We start from the raw sequence: 16,030 nt of genomic DNA, 5'->3' as shown, positions 1-16,030 counted from the left end.
AAAAACAGATAAGACGGTACATTTTATGTTATGTGTATTTTACCAAAAATTTTTAAAGATTTTTGTTTTTTTTTAATTTTAAATCTTTTTTCAATGCTTATTTATTTTTGAGAGAGAAAGAGAGAGAGACAGAACACGAGCAGGGAAGGGGCAGAGAGAGAGGGAGACACAGAATCCCAAGCGGGCTCCAGGCTCTGAGCTGTCAGCACAGAGCCAGACGCGGGGCTCGAACCCACAAACCTGAGTTGGAGTAGGACGCTTAACCGACTGAGCCACCCAGGCACCCCTAAAGATTTTTTTTTTTCAGAATACTACTTTGGGATCGTGAGTGGCACATGAATTGTCACCCAGCAGGTGTGCAAGGTGGGAAAACCGCTTTTGAAGACAGAGCACTGGGAAGCTGCAAGGTGACGCTAAGATCAAGGCCTGCTCCATACCCTCCTCCTTTTTGTTCATAGTCTCCCTCATCCACTGTGTACATTGGTCGTCAAGGCTATTACTTGCAAAATCTTGCTGATTGCCCTTTTTTTTTCTGACTTTGCTGTCTCTACCCCCTCCTACAACCTGCATTCTAAGCCATCTCCCTGACTCTGGCTTCCTCCCTGCCTCCAGTCCTTTTAGTAAGACGCTTCCATTCAAGTATATCTAAAAGGCTTCTTTGCCCATGTACTAGCCTGCCCAGCAAAAGGTACTAATCTCCCCTAATCACTGCATCCTGTCAAACCTCGGTACCCTTTAGCAGTAGGCTACCACCCTTCCCAGCAAACCTTGGTTCCTACTGCTTTCTTATACGAGCTTTCCTTTCTAGCCAGATCAGACTCTCAATCAGAATGCCCTCTGTGCTACATGAAAATCTCCCCATCTTGAAATACAATAGTCCTGATTTCGTCTATTCAGGAGAAAGCTGGAAAGCCCATAGCCTGTAATTTTCTGTCACGGATCTGAGCCTTGCACCCCCGGGGTGGAGGTGTGAGTCACCAACTAGGAGGGAGCCTGCCATCATCTGTATCTCGACATGGCCTTGTGTTCTCTGCCTATCACTACAGAGGCAAAAACTCTCTGTATTCCACGGTTCACTCTGGCTGATGGGAGAAATGAAGTTCCACTGTGGCATTGAGGAAATTGGAAGTTCACAAATCTAAAGAACCTGTTAGACCTTTCTTTTCTCTACAGTTCAAGCCTCTCCTCCTTCAAGAAGCCTTCCCTGGTTATTCTGAGCCTTTATGTTCTCTGCCCTTTCTCTGTTCTGATGGCAAGAGAAGAAACTCTGACCCATGAACACGTAGCACTGGTTTATATACTATCTGATAGTTTTCTTAATTCATTTGCATAAACCTTACCTCTCCAGCCAGACTAGAGATGTTTTTAAAGATTAAGAATAATGTTTTCCGTCTCTTTGCCACATCATCAAATACAAGGCTGGACACATTTCAGATGCTCGAGAAATATCATGGATTGTTGATCTGGAAGCAGAACCCTAGGGTCTCCAAAGATGGCCATGGAGAGGTGATGCCCTATGTTGATCCTCATAGAGAGAATGTATCTTGAGAAATGGCCAACGTGCACTGGGATAATTAATTCTTCTTGAACTCCATATCAAAACTAAATCATGAATGGAGAGATTCTAAGAGATTAATTCCTTTTCTCCTGTTATATTTTCTTCATTTCAAAGTGGTTCTAATGGAGGCTCCCTACTAGTCTGTGGCTCTGTAAAGATTAACTCTCTTATAGAGTTCCATCATCTTGCAAACACAACATATTACATTATTGCTGCGTTCCTCTGACTTACAAGATGAAGGGGGATGGTTACAAAGTCAAATGTCCTGGTGGCAACATGTAGGTACCTCTACCAAGGAAAGAACATCCGAGAATTAGACAACAGATTTTCCAACAGCCTAATACAACTTTGATAAATGTCCTTAAGTCCTGACAGAAGCAGATGACTAGTCAGAAGCCTGTCCGGGTAAGCCCACACCCTGGCAGGGTTTGCTTGATGGCTCCCAATTAATTGCGCAGAGGCCTTACTGAACATTCAGGGCTGGCTCCTATTGAAAACGCTGAAGGGAATGAGAAACAATCAAAAAACACTCCTTCCAGCCCTGGCACAATGGCCCTTTGTTTTGTATATTCGCTGTGCAAGAACATGGCAATTATTTTCTGAGCCAACTTGTTTGAGCAACAGAGTGTTACAGGGTGAAATGTAGAGATATAATTAGAATATAAAGACTAATGAAACTAATAGTTTCAAATTAAGCCCATATACAACCGTGGCACCACAAAATTGTCTTCTCTTCTTTGCTATTTTAGGGAAACATCCCAGATGTATCGGGAAAAATTAGTCGATAATTCTAGGAGCTAAAATGAAAAAAAAAAAAAAAAAAAAGCCTGGCGCACAGGACACACTTCACAATTTTTAAGTGAATTGAACAAAGCTTTTATTGCCAAGGATGACCTTTCACCAGATGGGCCTTCATCCCCAACGTGCAGGAGGAAATCTTGCTGGCACCCTACAGACAAGGAATATCGAAGTAAGTCCCTTTTCCTTCTTATTCTTTGCCTCCTCCAACCACACTCTCTCTCTCCCCTTTGTAACACCTGCATCAAAAGGAAACCATGATGACAACAGTGCTTCTGCTGAGCGTAGTAGCAGTTCCAAAGGGAGGAGAATGGGTTCTGCTTATTATTTTAAGCCAGGAGTATGATTGGAGGAGATATCCTGAATATTCCGTGATTTAAAGAAGTTGCTAGGGGGCTAGAACAAGATGCTTGGTGGTAGTTACAAGTTACTAACTACAGTGTTGGTTGGATAAAAATTCTCACCACATCTCTTAAATTCAGGAGCGATGGGGGGTCTGGTTGTGGGTTAAATTCCCAGGAGAGAAGAATCTGGTATGTAAGAGTTGGCAGCACCTTTGACCTCGCCATGTAATCTGACTGGCTCCGGTGGCAATGCCTAGTGAAGCCCAGGGATCTTCTCTAACAGCTTTCATCGCCTACCATTTCGTACTCATCTTGAACCGCCACGCACAGGCTGTTGAATTCAGCTATCCGTGGAAAAAATTATACCAACCACATGCTTAGGCAGAAGGAATACAATATATTGCTTATTTTGTATCTACAAAGCTGAGCGATGTGGAAAACACCAAGCCTTGCTTGGTCACCTTCCATGAGGACAAATGAAATTGCATCATGGCAACCTGATACCAAATGCGTATCAATCTATAGTCAGATGACATTTGAGATACCAAGAGACATCAACTAGAATCTTCAGAGTTGAATGCTTACTGAATGTGTCGTGTTAGTTTTCAGTAAGAAGGGAGTTATTTCGAATGGCTTGGGTTTGCCAATCTGAAGTCTTGGTATCAGTGCCTAGTTTTCTTTCTGAATTTAGGTACTTTATTTGCAAAAGCAGACTCCTACTTTGTGAAGATAAATTCCTTAGTAGGGATATTTCTTCCTCTTCTTCCTCCCCTTCCTCCTCCTCCCCCTCCTCCCCCTCCTCCTCTTCTTCTTCTTCTTCTTCTTCTGCTGCTGCTATACATAACACAAACCCTTGCCCATAGTTGGACCCAGTAAATATTTCCTGAAGGCACAAATGGATGAATGAAGAAGGACAGCTTAGGATGTATCATAAGGCTGCTGAAACAAGGGCGAAAATGATGCAAAATCACTTCAAAAAAGTTAAGAGATAATAAACACAAGAAGTTTTATTCATGATAAGGTAGATGCTATTAGTTTATTAATGTCCCAGAGACATGAATATGTCCAGAGAACATTTATTTGGTGAATTCAATCAAATAACCATAAATTCAACTGAGACATCAGCTTGCCCAGGTATTGAAGTACTTGGGTAGTTTAGTTGATCCAGTTGGCCCTTTTGTGGTCAATGTCCCATTGTGCTTATTGGTGACCCAGCATTCCTGTCAGGAATCAGAAAGAAAGGAAAAGGAAGGTCATTGCCACTGCTGCAGCAATGACATGGTATGGTCAGGAGCATATTGGCTGAGCGCTGGTAAACTTGGTTTCTACCAGATCGTAATTAACATCTCTAGAAACAAAGCTCCTCGGGGGGCCTGGGTGGCTCAGTCGGTTAAGCGGCCGACTTCAGCTCAGGTCATGATTTCACTGTCCGTGAGTTCGAGCCCCACATCCGGCTCTGTGCTGACAGCTCAGAGCCTGGAGCCTGTTTCAGATTCTGTGTCTCCCTCTCTCTGACCCTTCCCCATTCATGCTCTCTCTCTCTCAAAAATAAATAAACGTTAAAAAAAAAAAAAAGAAAAGAAACAAATCTCCTTTTTACCAAGCTGGCCTAGGCATGAGATATCCTGGGCAAGTTCTGTTCTCAGAGGGAGTAGAGGGATGTGGAGCAGGAAGTAGACAGCAGCAGATGATCAGTCAAATTCCAGAGCTGGACACTGCTCCTGGGGAGGGGTCATTTCTCTGCAGTGCTCCAGTCATTGGTTTGCCCTCCCAGGACCATCCGCTGACCGATGTCTCTTAGACTAGCCCCTCAGAGGATGATTGTCTGCTGTCCCAGATGCCTGCCCCTTCTTCCATGATTTCCTCTCAATGGCAGGAGACTGGGAACCTGTCCCCTGGAAACAAGGGAAACTAGAAGATAGGGGGAAAAAGAGGCTTTTTTGTCTGGTATTGGTGGTACCACTAACAGCAGTAGTAATGGGAACAGCAACCATGGGGTCCGGAAGCTTCCAGGTAAATCTGAGCTCTGGCAGTGTCAGCCTCATCTCACCAACATCAAAATGCGGAGTCCTGAGTTCTTGTTCAGAGCAAACAGCAAGATCCGATAGCAGCGGTGACGGCAGCAGCAGCCGGGCAGAGAGTGTGAGCTTCGAGGTTCCAACGCCAGGCAAAACCAGCCTCCTGATCTCTGGGGAATATCTCCCTCCTTTCGCGCTCCCTCCAGACCTTCCAGCACCTTTGTAAGCTTTTTTCTCTATTCATCCCTCTCTGTCTGAAGCATCCAGAGCAGTTTCTGTCTTTCTGTCCAGATGTTGAGTGATACCTCTCCCACAGCCCACCTCTCTCCCAGAAGAGGCTCCAGGACAGGGAGCCACAGCCTGCTTCATCTCTAAGGCAGAGGAGGAAAGGAGGACTCAACAAAGCACCACAGCTTAGAAAGCTAAACTCCATTTTGAAAATCATGAAATTCGACAAGCCATCGTTCAGTCAACGAATCTATTATAACGGGCGTCATGGTGGATGCTGTGAAGTGCCACCCAGGTCCTTCCGGAGGAAGGAAGGACTGACTCATGCCTCCACCCGCTGGGACTGCTCCCAAAAGACAGTTCCCACTGTCAGCCCTCTTCACGGATTACCTCAGCTGAAGAAAACTGCCTTAGCTAAGGTCATACCTCCTTCCAGAGGAAGCCCACACCCAATGATAGATCGACAGGAGCCCACAAAGGCCCAGACCCATGTTCCAACTATGAAGTGCCATCCTAGATCTGAACTTCCCGTGGAGTCAGCTGAGGCCTTCCCTGGGACTACAACCCACTTTGATGTCTCCTCCTTCCCAGTCTGCTTCTTTCTCTTCCACAGGAATGTATCCCCAGAGCACTCCCTTACAAACCTCCTTCGTGCTAACCCCTTCCTCAGTCTGCTACCCAAGGGACCTGTTTTAGTTTGCTAGGGCCACCGTAACCAAGTACCACAGACTGAGTGGCTTAGAAAACAGAAACGTATGGTCTCCCAGTTCTGGAAGCTAGAAGCCCAAGGTCAAGGTATGAGCAGGGTCGGTTCCTTCTGAGGGCTGTAGGCAATGATCTGTTCCAGGTCTCTCTCTTTGACTTGTACATGACCACTTTATGTGGACATGGCATTCTCCCTGTGTGTGAATGTCCCCCAATTCCCCCTTTTAATAAGAATACCAGTCATACTGGATTAGGACCTGCCCTAATGACTCCATTTTAGCTTGATTATTTCTGCAAAGATCCTATCTCCAAGGAAGGTCACACTCCGAGGTACTGGGGTTAGGACTTGAATGTGTGAATTTGAAGGCCGGGGACACAACTCAACTCACAACAGAACTCAGCCTGCAACTACATTCAATTATGTTTTCAAGCAGGAGGTCCACGGATACAGACCTGACAGCTGCCTGAGCCCTCTCTAAGATTCAAGCCCTGTCACACCAAGTTGTTTTTATTAAAGGGTCTGCCCTCTCAGAAAGGTGAGAGAAATAAATGCTCAGCAAGGTTACACATGGGTTCTTCAACACAGGCTGGCAAGATTTAGATGAAGGACAGAGTCTGGTTCCCAGGCTAGAGGGAAACCTGAAGTGGGGAGTCTATTGGGAAATCTGCATTTACAAGGAAGCTATTTATTACACATAGCTGGGTGATGAGAAATGTGGCTGATATTTTAACCTCTGGAAGGGTGTCTGGGAATCTCACATAATTAGCTTTTTATGTCCTTTGTTCTCAAAATTAATAACAGTATGATGATGGGTAGAGGTGGGAGGAGAAAGATGCAGGCAGATAGATGATGGATTTTTCACCAGAGAAGGATAGATTTTTTTTCTTCTTAATTTACTGGTAGAGTCGTAATGACATCGCTGAGGTTTTTCTCCATCATGCATATTGCATTAGTTTCAAGCTGGAAATGCAAAGACACATTGCGGTGGAAAGCAATGTTGCAGTAAAACCCCTTAAGCGTCAACATTTTGTTAGTGGGGGGCAGGGCAGCAGGAAATGTGAGTTATCGAGAAATTTATACCTAAATGCCCAAAAGCGACTCAAAGCAAGCCTGCACTTTGGAACTCAAGGATAGTCATTTTCAAGTTGATGTTACAACCCGTATCTGGAGCCATCAAAACTATGTTTGGATGGGGCATGTGAAGAGGCACAAACAGGCAGGGTTACAATCTGGCCCCGGGCCCTAATTCCCAAGAACACTCGCCTCAGAAAACATCAGAAAGCAGTGGAGGTCTGAGAATCAAGTGCAAATGTGCTCATGTGCCAAGAGAACCTAAGACGGCTATTTTCACAGCATATTGGGGCTTGGCCAGGTTCCAGAAACCATCAGCAAAGTAGCCTGCCCTGATACTTCAAAGGAAGAACTCTCACTGATAAATCCTGCCCCACACTTTCCACAGCACACACTTAATCTTGAGCCATATAATACCACAACAGTGAGTCACTGGGCTGAGCCTTAGGCCTATCCGCAGGACAGGGAGAAAGAAAAGAGTCCCACATCTGTTGTCTCGGGCAATTCTCCTCCCTCCTCAAAACTGCACTGAAACAGAGCAATAAAAACTGTCGTGAGGCAAGTGAGTTATGGGCTGGTTTACCTGTACAGAACCCCTCCCTGAATGATAAGGAATTCAGCCCACCATTTTTCATTACTATGTTTTCTCACGTTTTGATAAAACCCATCAGACAGGGTAACCAATCTGCCTTATTCCTCCAATTGAGCTCAGAGGTCTCAGGAGGACTTTCAGTGATGAGACAAGCTGAGAACTTTTCTTTCACACACACACACACACACACACACACACACACCTTTCTCAGCAGGTCTGAAATTCGGAAAGCTTCAGCCTTCTGAATTTCATTCAATCTAAATTAAAATTCAGCAAATATTCACTGGAATACCTCAGATAAAGAAAATCAAGTGTAGGTGTCACGGAAGAGAAGACAGCAGCAAGGGAATGCCAAGGTCAAGAGTGGAGGCTTTTGTTTCTTCATGGGAGGAAAAGGAGTAATAATAATTCTTTTGCTACAAATCTGCACCGTCTGGGACACTCATGGGCTGCTGGCAGTTAGGTCAGGCAGTAGGCTTTTTCCCATCTGGTCATTTAGCCACGGTCTCTGGAAGGATAGTGGAAATAGTCTAAATCTTTCCTTGAATTAGACAAGCAAGCCCACAAATTCAGCGATTACATAATAAGCTGGAGTCTAAGTCCTTGGGGACACATTTGTTTGAGGTGTTTGCATGTGGCCATGTGTGCGTTTGGGTGGATTTCTGGGCACACAGACACTTCTCCACCCCAGCCCGCCCCTATCCTCTTCTTGAGGCTATTTTTATGCGTAAGTCCTAACGGGGCACACTTTCCAGATGACCTACACAAAAGTCCTGTTCCAAACTCCTCCTGGTTTCTCCGAATCCCAGTTTTCCTTTCACTTAGGTTTTCACTCCTCTCTCCCAGGGCACCAAATGCGGGCAGATCAGCCTCTGGCTTCTGAGAACAAGCTGCCGATCGGCCTATTTCCAGGTGCCAATAAAATCCTGCCTGTGCCATGCTTTGGACTTTTCAGAACTTTAGTCCACAAAGTGTTGGGTGGCCAACAGTGTGGCTTTTCCCCAGTCAGGCCACCTTTTTTTGTCACCTAAGAAAAGCCTATCAAGTTTTGGGGGGGGCCCTCAGTAAATCTCATTGAGTGATTCCACGCACATTAACTACCGAAAGAAGAAAGGGAAAATCAACTGTGTTGATTTTCCAAGGTGAGGAGCCTAGATTGTGTGGCATGAAGTGTTGAGGCCCCTTAGGGCATGGTGGACAGTCCAAACCATAGGCAGAGGTGGAGCAGGAGCACGGCTCTCGTCAAATACCTCCAGAGTCCCAGATCCTTCCACCTGTCAGAGCAGAGGGGTGGTGAGCATTCAGGAAGCCCTCAAGTGCCGAGTACGAGAGGGGCCTTGAGGCAGGGACTACACTGGGGTTCCCGAATCCTGGGTGAAGAGACTCAGATCCAGATTGTTCACTGGCATTCCCCCTGCCCAGCCCACTTTGGGAAGAAATAAATCTTCCAGCACTGAGACCTTTTCCAGGACATCCTCCTAACTATAGGGGGTGTTTGAAGCAAAAAGACCACCTAACTGCAGTAAAAAAATTAGTTCCCTAGTCTAACTCCATCCTTACTATGTTCTAGAAATTAAGCAAATTACTTCATGTCGTATGAGCTGTGTTCCTCATAAACTTCTTATGATGACTAATTGAAATGGTATATATTACTAGGCAATGTTTATTAAGCATTTCCTATAAGCCAGGCACAGTGCTAAGAAAATAAATACCCCAGTGTTCAGATGAGAAACAAAGTAAATCACGAAGACTAGGTAACTTGCCCAAGGCCACACAGTTAAAAGAGCAGATACCTAACACACATCGTGGTTGTTTTGTTTATCACTTTAGAATAATGAGAACCTTGGCTACTGCTATAATACATTCAATTATATATATATATATATATATATATATAATATGTAAATTTATATAATAATTTTTACTATAAATAATTTATATAATATACATAAAATTTTTTTTTTTGGCAGAATGCAAAACTTAGAAAAAGGTTCGCCCAGGATAGCCATTGTTGTGTGATTAAATTTGAGAGTTTGATTAAGCCAGCAGGGGCATTTTGCTATTGCTGTTTGGTTTGCTTTTGCTATGAGGGGCCACAGCCTTCACAAGCACCCGGAAATCAAGATGGCTTCCTCTTCTAGACTTCCGGTAACAACTTTGAGGCTGAGTATTGGAGGCGAGGATGGGACATACAGAAATGGCATGTAAACACTCAAGAGCTGAAGGCAAATCATAGAAAATATGCCACACTCTTACAGGAAAAGCAGATTTCTATTTTATACGGGCGATATTGACAAGAATTCCAGGCCAGCTGCTCCAAACGGCAGGGGTAACTTTTTCAAGCCGATGATGTTTTCATCTCTACAGGGGCCCAAGTGGAATCCAGCTGACCAGAGTTAGCAGTTCTAGGGCAGAGAATCGCTCGGTTGAAATCGCTCCTTTGTTCTGCTGTCCCAGAGCAGAGGCACCCTCAGTTTGCTCAAGCCACTCAGCCTTGGAGACCCTTACTTCCATTTCTCTAAGAGAAGGGGATAGGCCATGCAACATGAGAAGGGGGTTACCTTGAGCTTTCTTTCTGTTCCAAAATTCTGGGATTCTTAACAATGTCAAAGAAGCTATTTAGACTCTACTTTAGGTAAAATAACCGGAATCCAAAATAATGCTCGGCTTTGGCCAAGTACACCATTCCTAACACTTTAGAGCACGCATTTCCTGTCTCTTTCCAGAATGGCTTTCATAGAAAGGCTTATCCCACAAGATACCTCAGAAGCCTCACGTTGTTCTTCCTTCTCTTTCCCTCCTCCTTCTTCTTCACCTTCTTTACTATTGTCGTCATATTTTTGTATGGGGAAGGGGGCGTTTCATTTGTTTGTCTTTACAGAAAGTTCCTCGCACTGCTCCGATTGACTTAGTAATGAGAAGTAAACCGCAGAACTCCTAGCTCCCTCACGTACATACTGAAGCTTTGGAATACATGCCCACCAACACACCCCTGATTCACACTGATCCAAGAGGGTCCCACTAAGAGGCCCGAGCTAATAGGTTCTTGAAGCATAAATTACTATATTCCTATCATGTGACTCTACCTCCTAGACCACAGGTAACTGGTCCAGGCACAGATGCCTGACCTAAGAGCAGTCAGTCTGAGCTGGCCTGATACAAAAGTCACAGCCAGTAAAGACAATGGGGACAAGTGGAACCTCTCAGATTCTCATGCCTGAAGAGTCTGTGAATTAGAAAAAGAAAAAGAGAGAGAGAGAGAGAGAGAGAGAGAGAGAGATTCATGAGTTGGAAGGTGGGAAAGGAAACAGAAGCTGACAGCAGAAACCTAGAAGAGCAGAAGCCACAGGCAAGAGAAACCTTGGGTAGGCAGGAGCGAAGGTAAGTCTGGAGTACTAGAAAGCAGAAACCAAGGGACATACAGAAGAGAAGATGAGCTACTCGGTTGTGTAGTGACACGAACAGCAGAAATTAGACAATTCCTGCCGCTCTAGGGCAACAAGATAATCCACTTCCTAGAGTTGCTTTTCATCCTGCATAACCTCCCAGTTCCTGCTATACATTCCATTTGCCATGAGACTTGGCTCTTTGTAGTTTCCCATGAGGTGTGGTACAGATTTCTGCCTGCATGTAGCCATCAATGAATCTCCATTTCTTCCTTGTAACCTGAGTCAGTCTCCCTTTCCTATGATCAAAAGTGCCTATTAAATATAAGATGCCACATGGACTCAGCTGAATGATGACTTTTAACCTGTGTACAGCTCTGTTGACACCGATGCTTCCGTTCTGGAAAATTCCAGGGCTCGTATCCCATTTTAAAAAATGCTCTTAACTTTTTATTCCCACAATGCTCTTCTGCCCTCTTTAACGTACTTCTCACAGTATCTCTAGCCCCCCATAACTAAAAGCTCTGATACTGTTACTGCAACTACCACCTTATGTTTCTACCCTTCCAGACAGGTTTTTCCAAGTGATTTCCTGTACATAATCTCTTTTGAACGTTGCAATAACCTTATGAGATAATAATAATAATACCTAATATTGTTCAGTGCTCTATAATTTAAAGGTGACTTTTATATACATGATCTCCTTTGATTAGATTCACTTAACACTATGAGGCATTTTTCTCATTCTACACACAAGCAAAGTGAAATTCAGTGATGACGAAGAATGCATCCAAGTTCACATAACAAAGAATGGTTTCTACTGGGATTTTTGGGCCTGCATATCAGTGTTAAAATGTTTGGGACCTTTCTTTCCTACCATGACCAGGAGCTACTCTTAGACGTGCTCATATGGCATTGCAAGTGTCTCGTTTGTTGTCTCTATTAAGTCAAAGATCCCTTAGGTTTGCCAGGCACCAACCATCTCGTGCGACTGTGGTCTGTCCACCTGTGTGGCTGCCACTTCTTTGCCTTCCATAGGTGTGCCAATAACCCACTGATAATATTAATTTAGCATATAGACCTGTTTCTTCCTGGTCACCGAATCCAAGGCACACGTGTTCCATAACCAGGTTACCTGAGGCAAAGCCTTGTTCGAATTCAGAGGGCTTGTTTTTAATACCCGAAAATTGACAATGTCAGAGTAGTGAACCAAGCCACCTGCTATAAATGCATTGTACCGTTTCGGCTTGTGGGCCAGAGTGTTGAGATCATTTTGGTTTAAGAGTGAGACAGAGAGAGAGGCTCAACACATAAATTGTTGTTTGTTCGCCTCTTAATAAATGCGGTTGCTCTAATGAGAGCACGCAAGGCTCAAAGCTTATCGTTTTATTCCTTAAATAAGACCTTGATATTCAGTACCTCCTAGTCCTGTCATTTGAAAGCCGGGGGAGGGGGTCAAATTTAGTTTGCCCCAGTAGCTGTTCTTTCCAGGCACACAGATGGCTGATGCCGTTTATAATGGCAACTCTGGTGAATAGAGCAGCATTATACATGCAGTAAAGTAAACAATATGTGAAACAGCATGAGCTGTTCTGAAGCGCTCCTCCGCAGCGCCCGAACTACCACAGAGAGGGGCATTTGAATAAAAGTCAGCACATCCGTGACACATGACCTCCACACCATCAGTCAAGACTTTCTGGCTGATGCCCGACAGAGCCTCAGACTCTTCAAAACGTCGTATTCTGGGCACCTGCTTACCAGCTCAGACCTGGCTACAAGATGAATGTTGTTTGCCATTTAAAATCTGATGATCCCTAGCATATAAGACTGCCCAGAATTGATCTTGGTCCTACAAGAACTGGGTCAAACTACATGGTCCCCCTTCACACCATGAAGACTCGACATGTGTCTATTACCCTGGATTATAAATGCACCTGTAACACTTACTGCCGTGCTCATACTGGGAACTCCATTTGGAATTACTTGTGTCACACCCCGATAATACAGGACTGTGATTCCCCCAACATATCATGTGGTTTCACTCTTCTGTGCTTTACCACACCCTGTTTCCTGTGCTTGGAATGTCCTTTTTCTTGTGGGGGCCTTAAAAACTCCTCCTGATCTTTTAAGACTTCCAGATCAAGCATCATCAAGACTAGATTAAAAATCCTAGAGAAACACGTGTACCAGGAAACAAACACAAATGTTCATAGCAGTAAAGAGCCAGTGGGAGTGGGTAAATTGTGGTATGTTCATACAGTGGGATACTACATGTGGACTGAAAGAGGCCAAGACATGAAATAATATATACTCTTATGATTTTCTATATATAAAGTTCAAGGCAGGCAAAATTAAACTATAGTATTTAATGATATATATAGATAGATAGATAGATAGATAGAGATATATAGATATATACATATATACATATAATCAAACTATAAAGAAAAGGGCAGCTGTGATCCCCATAAATGCAAGAACAGAGAAGCCTCCACAGAAAGATGAGAGGGTTGGGGGTATGGGGACTTCTGGGTTGTAATGCTGTTCCATTCCTTGAAATGGATCAAGGCAGTTTCCTCTTCATTCTTTGTTAGACTGTACGTTAATAGTTTGTGCACTTCTCTATAAGTATCTATATTTAATAACTTTTTAAAGAGGTAAAGGGGAAAAAAACTGAGGACAGACACTCATGGTTAAGAAATGTCATGAGGTGCCTGGATGGCTCAGTCGGGTAAGCATCCAACTCTTGATTTAGGCTCAGGTTATGATCTCACAGTTCATGAGTTCCAGCCCCACATCAGCTGTATTCTCTCCCTCTCCCTCTCTGTCTTTTTCTCTCTCAAAATAAATAAACTTAAGGAAATAAAAGAAATGTCACAAGAAATTCAGACATCATCGTCCTAATTAAAGAGTCCATTTTAATGGACAGAGGGACCCCTCTTGCAGTCACTTATTAATAGGGAAGCCCCCTGAATCAATGTAAAACTTGTCAGTTTAGAAGAAGGGTATACCACGGCTACTGTAGCATAAAATATGTGTTTATGGAAAATAAGTTGATTCCGCATATATTTTTTTGAAGATGCTAAATTCTTGCTTTGTTTCGTCTGCCTGGAGCAGGACCTTCAGAAATGCGGTTCGTAGTGTTTGCTTTCTCCTTCCCGGAGTCATCTCTTCTACAGAGGCAAATTTTAAAGCTGGTCTGTAATCCAGCTTTGCTTGACATTATGACCACATGCAATTTTTTATTTTTTTAATGAGAAGTAATTTATAAACTTCCTCGATGTTAGAGGGAAGAGAGGTGTATCACAGGTGATGACGTCCTGTCTACTCCAGTCCCCACCCCCCAACCATGGCTGCAATTGGATATGGTCCACTTCTTCTTTTCCCATCCTAAACTGGTGTGCACTACTTTGTGTATTAAACAAGGCCCTGTGAAATGAGTCTAATATCCCTGCCACCCCAGCACATCAGCACTAGGGTCTATGACACGCTCCAGAGTATAGGTAGAAATTATATGTTCCAGGCTGGAGATGCGCTTTTGGTCACTTCTTTTGTAAGCACCAGAGATCCATATTTTATGGGGAAGTTCAAGTTGGGGATGGATGGGTGATATAATCAGCTGAGTGGCTTGAAATTTTGCCTGTGAGCCAAAAAAACCCGAACCAAAGGAGGTGAGATAGAAGGCGGTACCAGGACTTCTCTGAAATCTTGAGGAAAAATCTAACCACATGGCAAGTGCCTTACTCTGGCTAGAATTGGCAGGATGCCTAAAATAAGGCACAAGGTGTTGAGAGCAGGGGCAGCGGGGTGAAGTTTTGTTTTGTTTTGTTTTGTTTTAACTTCTGGAAGACTTTACTTAAGTTATTACATGTTGTAATGTTATATCGAGGAAGAAGGATTTTATAAAAAGAGAAAGGAATCTGCTGGAAAAACAAAGAGAGACGGAGATATAGAGAGTGAGATTCAAAAATACCCGGAACACAGAGGAAAACAAAGATGGAGAGAGGTGCTGGAAGCAGAGATAGACTGAAAGAGAGACCGATGGGGGTGGGGGGCATAGACAAGAACTTTTCCTTGCCATTATTCAGTTTTTTAAGTTGGGATGTCAAAAGAGCACTCTTTGTATCTCTCCAGGTTAGTGCTGTACGTACTTAACCCCGTTTAATTACTATGATGGATTGCATATTTGCCACCAAAAGCCTTGTTCTCACTCGCCCTGACTACTAATGGGCTGTAAACATGGCCTTTTAAAAAGGAGCCAGGTTTGATGTGGATTTGTGTTCACCTATGTTAATGGTATGCAGGAGGTAGATTAGCTGCCGGCTGCCAGTGACTCGATGCATCCCCTTAGCCTGGCCCAGGACAGCTTGACAGAGGGCACTGACCTGGCTGCATGCAAATCCAGGCTTCTATCACCCAAAGAGCCATCTCCAGCAAAGCAGAGCATTGATAGGGGCAGAAAGAGCTCTCGTTACTGTTGGAGGTGCAGTTGAGTCCTAGGGACTCTTTCAGCGTGATGAGCAGCTTCAGCTGCAAATAACTAAACAGCTTGGAAGGGAAGGGGCTGAGGAGGTGGGGAATTAATGAGCTCCAAGCAGCAAGAGTTACAGCATAATTAACTCCCAGACGGTCTCGTGGATGGTACAGCAGGGCCACACAACCCAACCCAGAGCTTCCTCCCCAGATAGAATTAAAGTTTAATTCAGTGTCAAGGGGGCATTAGAAAAACAGCCCAGCACAGGACCAGAGGGAGCAATCAGTGAACTTCACTGAGAAAGGGTCACGCTTTGGCCACTCCTTCCTGCATAGATGGCTGAGTGGGTGGGTTTTAAGGTGAGACTGTTAGATTGTCTGAAAGAGACTAAAGGAAGTCTGAGTCTGGGCCATTTGGGAAAGAAAATGATGGAAATATCTGCCTGATGCCTGGAGAAGCTATTTGTTTTGACTACTGCTGCTGCTATTTTCCTTAAGGTTAGAGTCTACAGGACTGTGAAAAACCAGTGCCCTGAAACAAGAAAGAGTTTTCTCTCCAAGCAGCTGGGAAGCCCTATGCTTTTGGCCCCAGCAGCCACCTCGGGTATTCCATGCTCAGGACATGATCACTGGCCTTACCTGGTGTATTTAATCCCCCAAACAGATCATTGTTAACATCCCTTCCTCCATTCAACCGAATTATTTTCATCAAAATCTTGAAATAAAATTAAAAATAGCATTGCCAGAAAAGCCAGTGAAAATCTCACAGGCAGTGAAAATTTTCCTTTATTATACTTTATAATTTGCCAGTAAAAAAAAAAGAAAAAGAAAAGAAAAAGTTTACTGTATGTACGTA

General features: G+C 43.9%; 1 long non-coding RNA gene across 1 annotated transcript in view; it reads left to right on the top strand.

Annotated features, from left to right (window-relative positions):
* The first annotated feature begins 313 nt into the window (after positions 1–313).
* LOC132681262 (uncharacterized) overlaps positions 314–16,030 on the top strand; it is a 32,105-nt gene continuing 16,388 nt past the window's right edge. Inside the window, exons 1-2 of the long non-coding RNA XR_009610968.3 lie at positions 314–407; positions 2,308–2,528. This is a non-coding gene — a long non-coding RNA (uncharacterized LOC132681262). The remainder of the gene's footprint in view (positions 408–2,307; positions 2,529–16,030) is intronic.

The sequence above is a fragment of the Panthera onca genome, chromosome A1 (assembly GCF_046562875.1).
Source record: "Panthera onca isolate mPanOnc1 chromosome A1, mPanOnc1 haplotype 2, whole genome shotgun sequence".
Lineage (NCBI taxonomy): Eukaryota > Metazoa > Chordata > Mammalia > Carnivora > Felidae > Panthera > Panthera onca.
The sequence above is the reverse complement of the archived record's forward strand: the minus strand, read 5'-3'. Positions and strand labels throughout refer to the sequence as shown.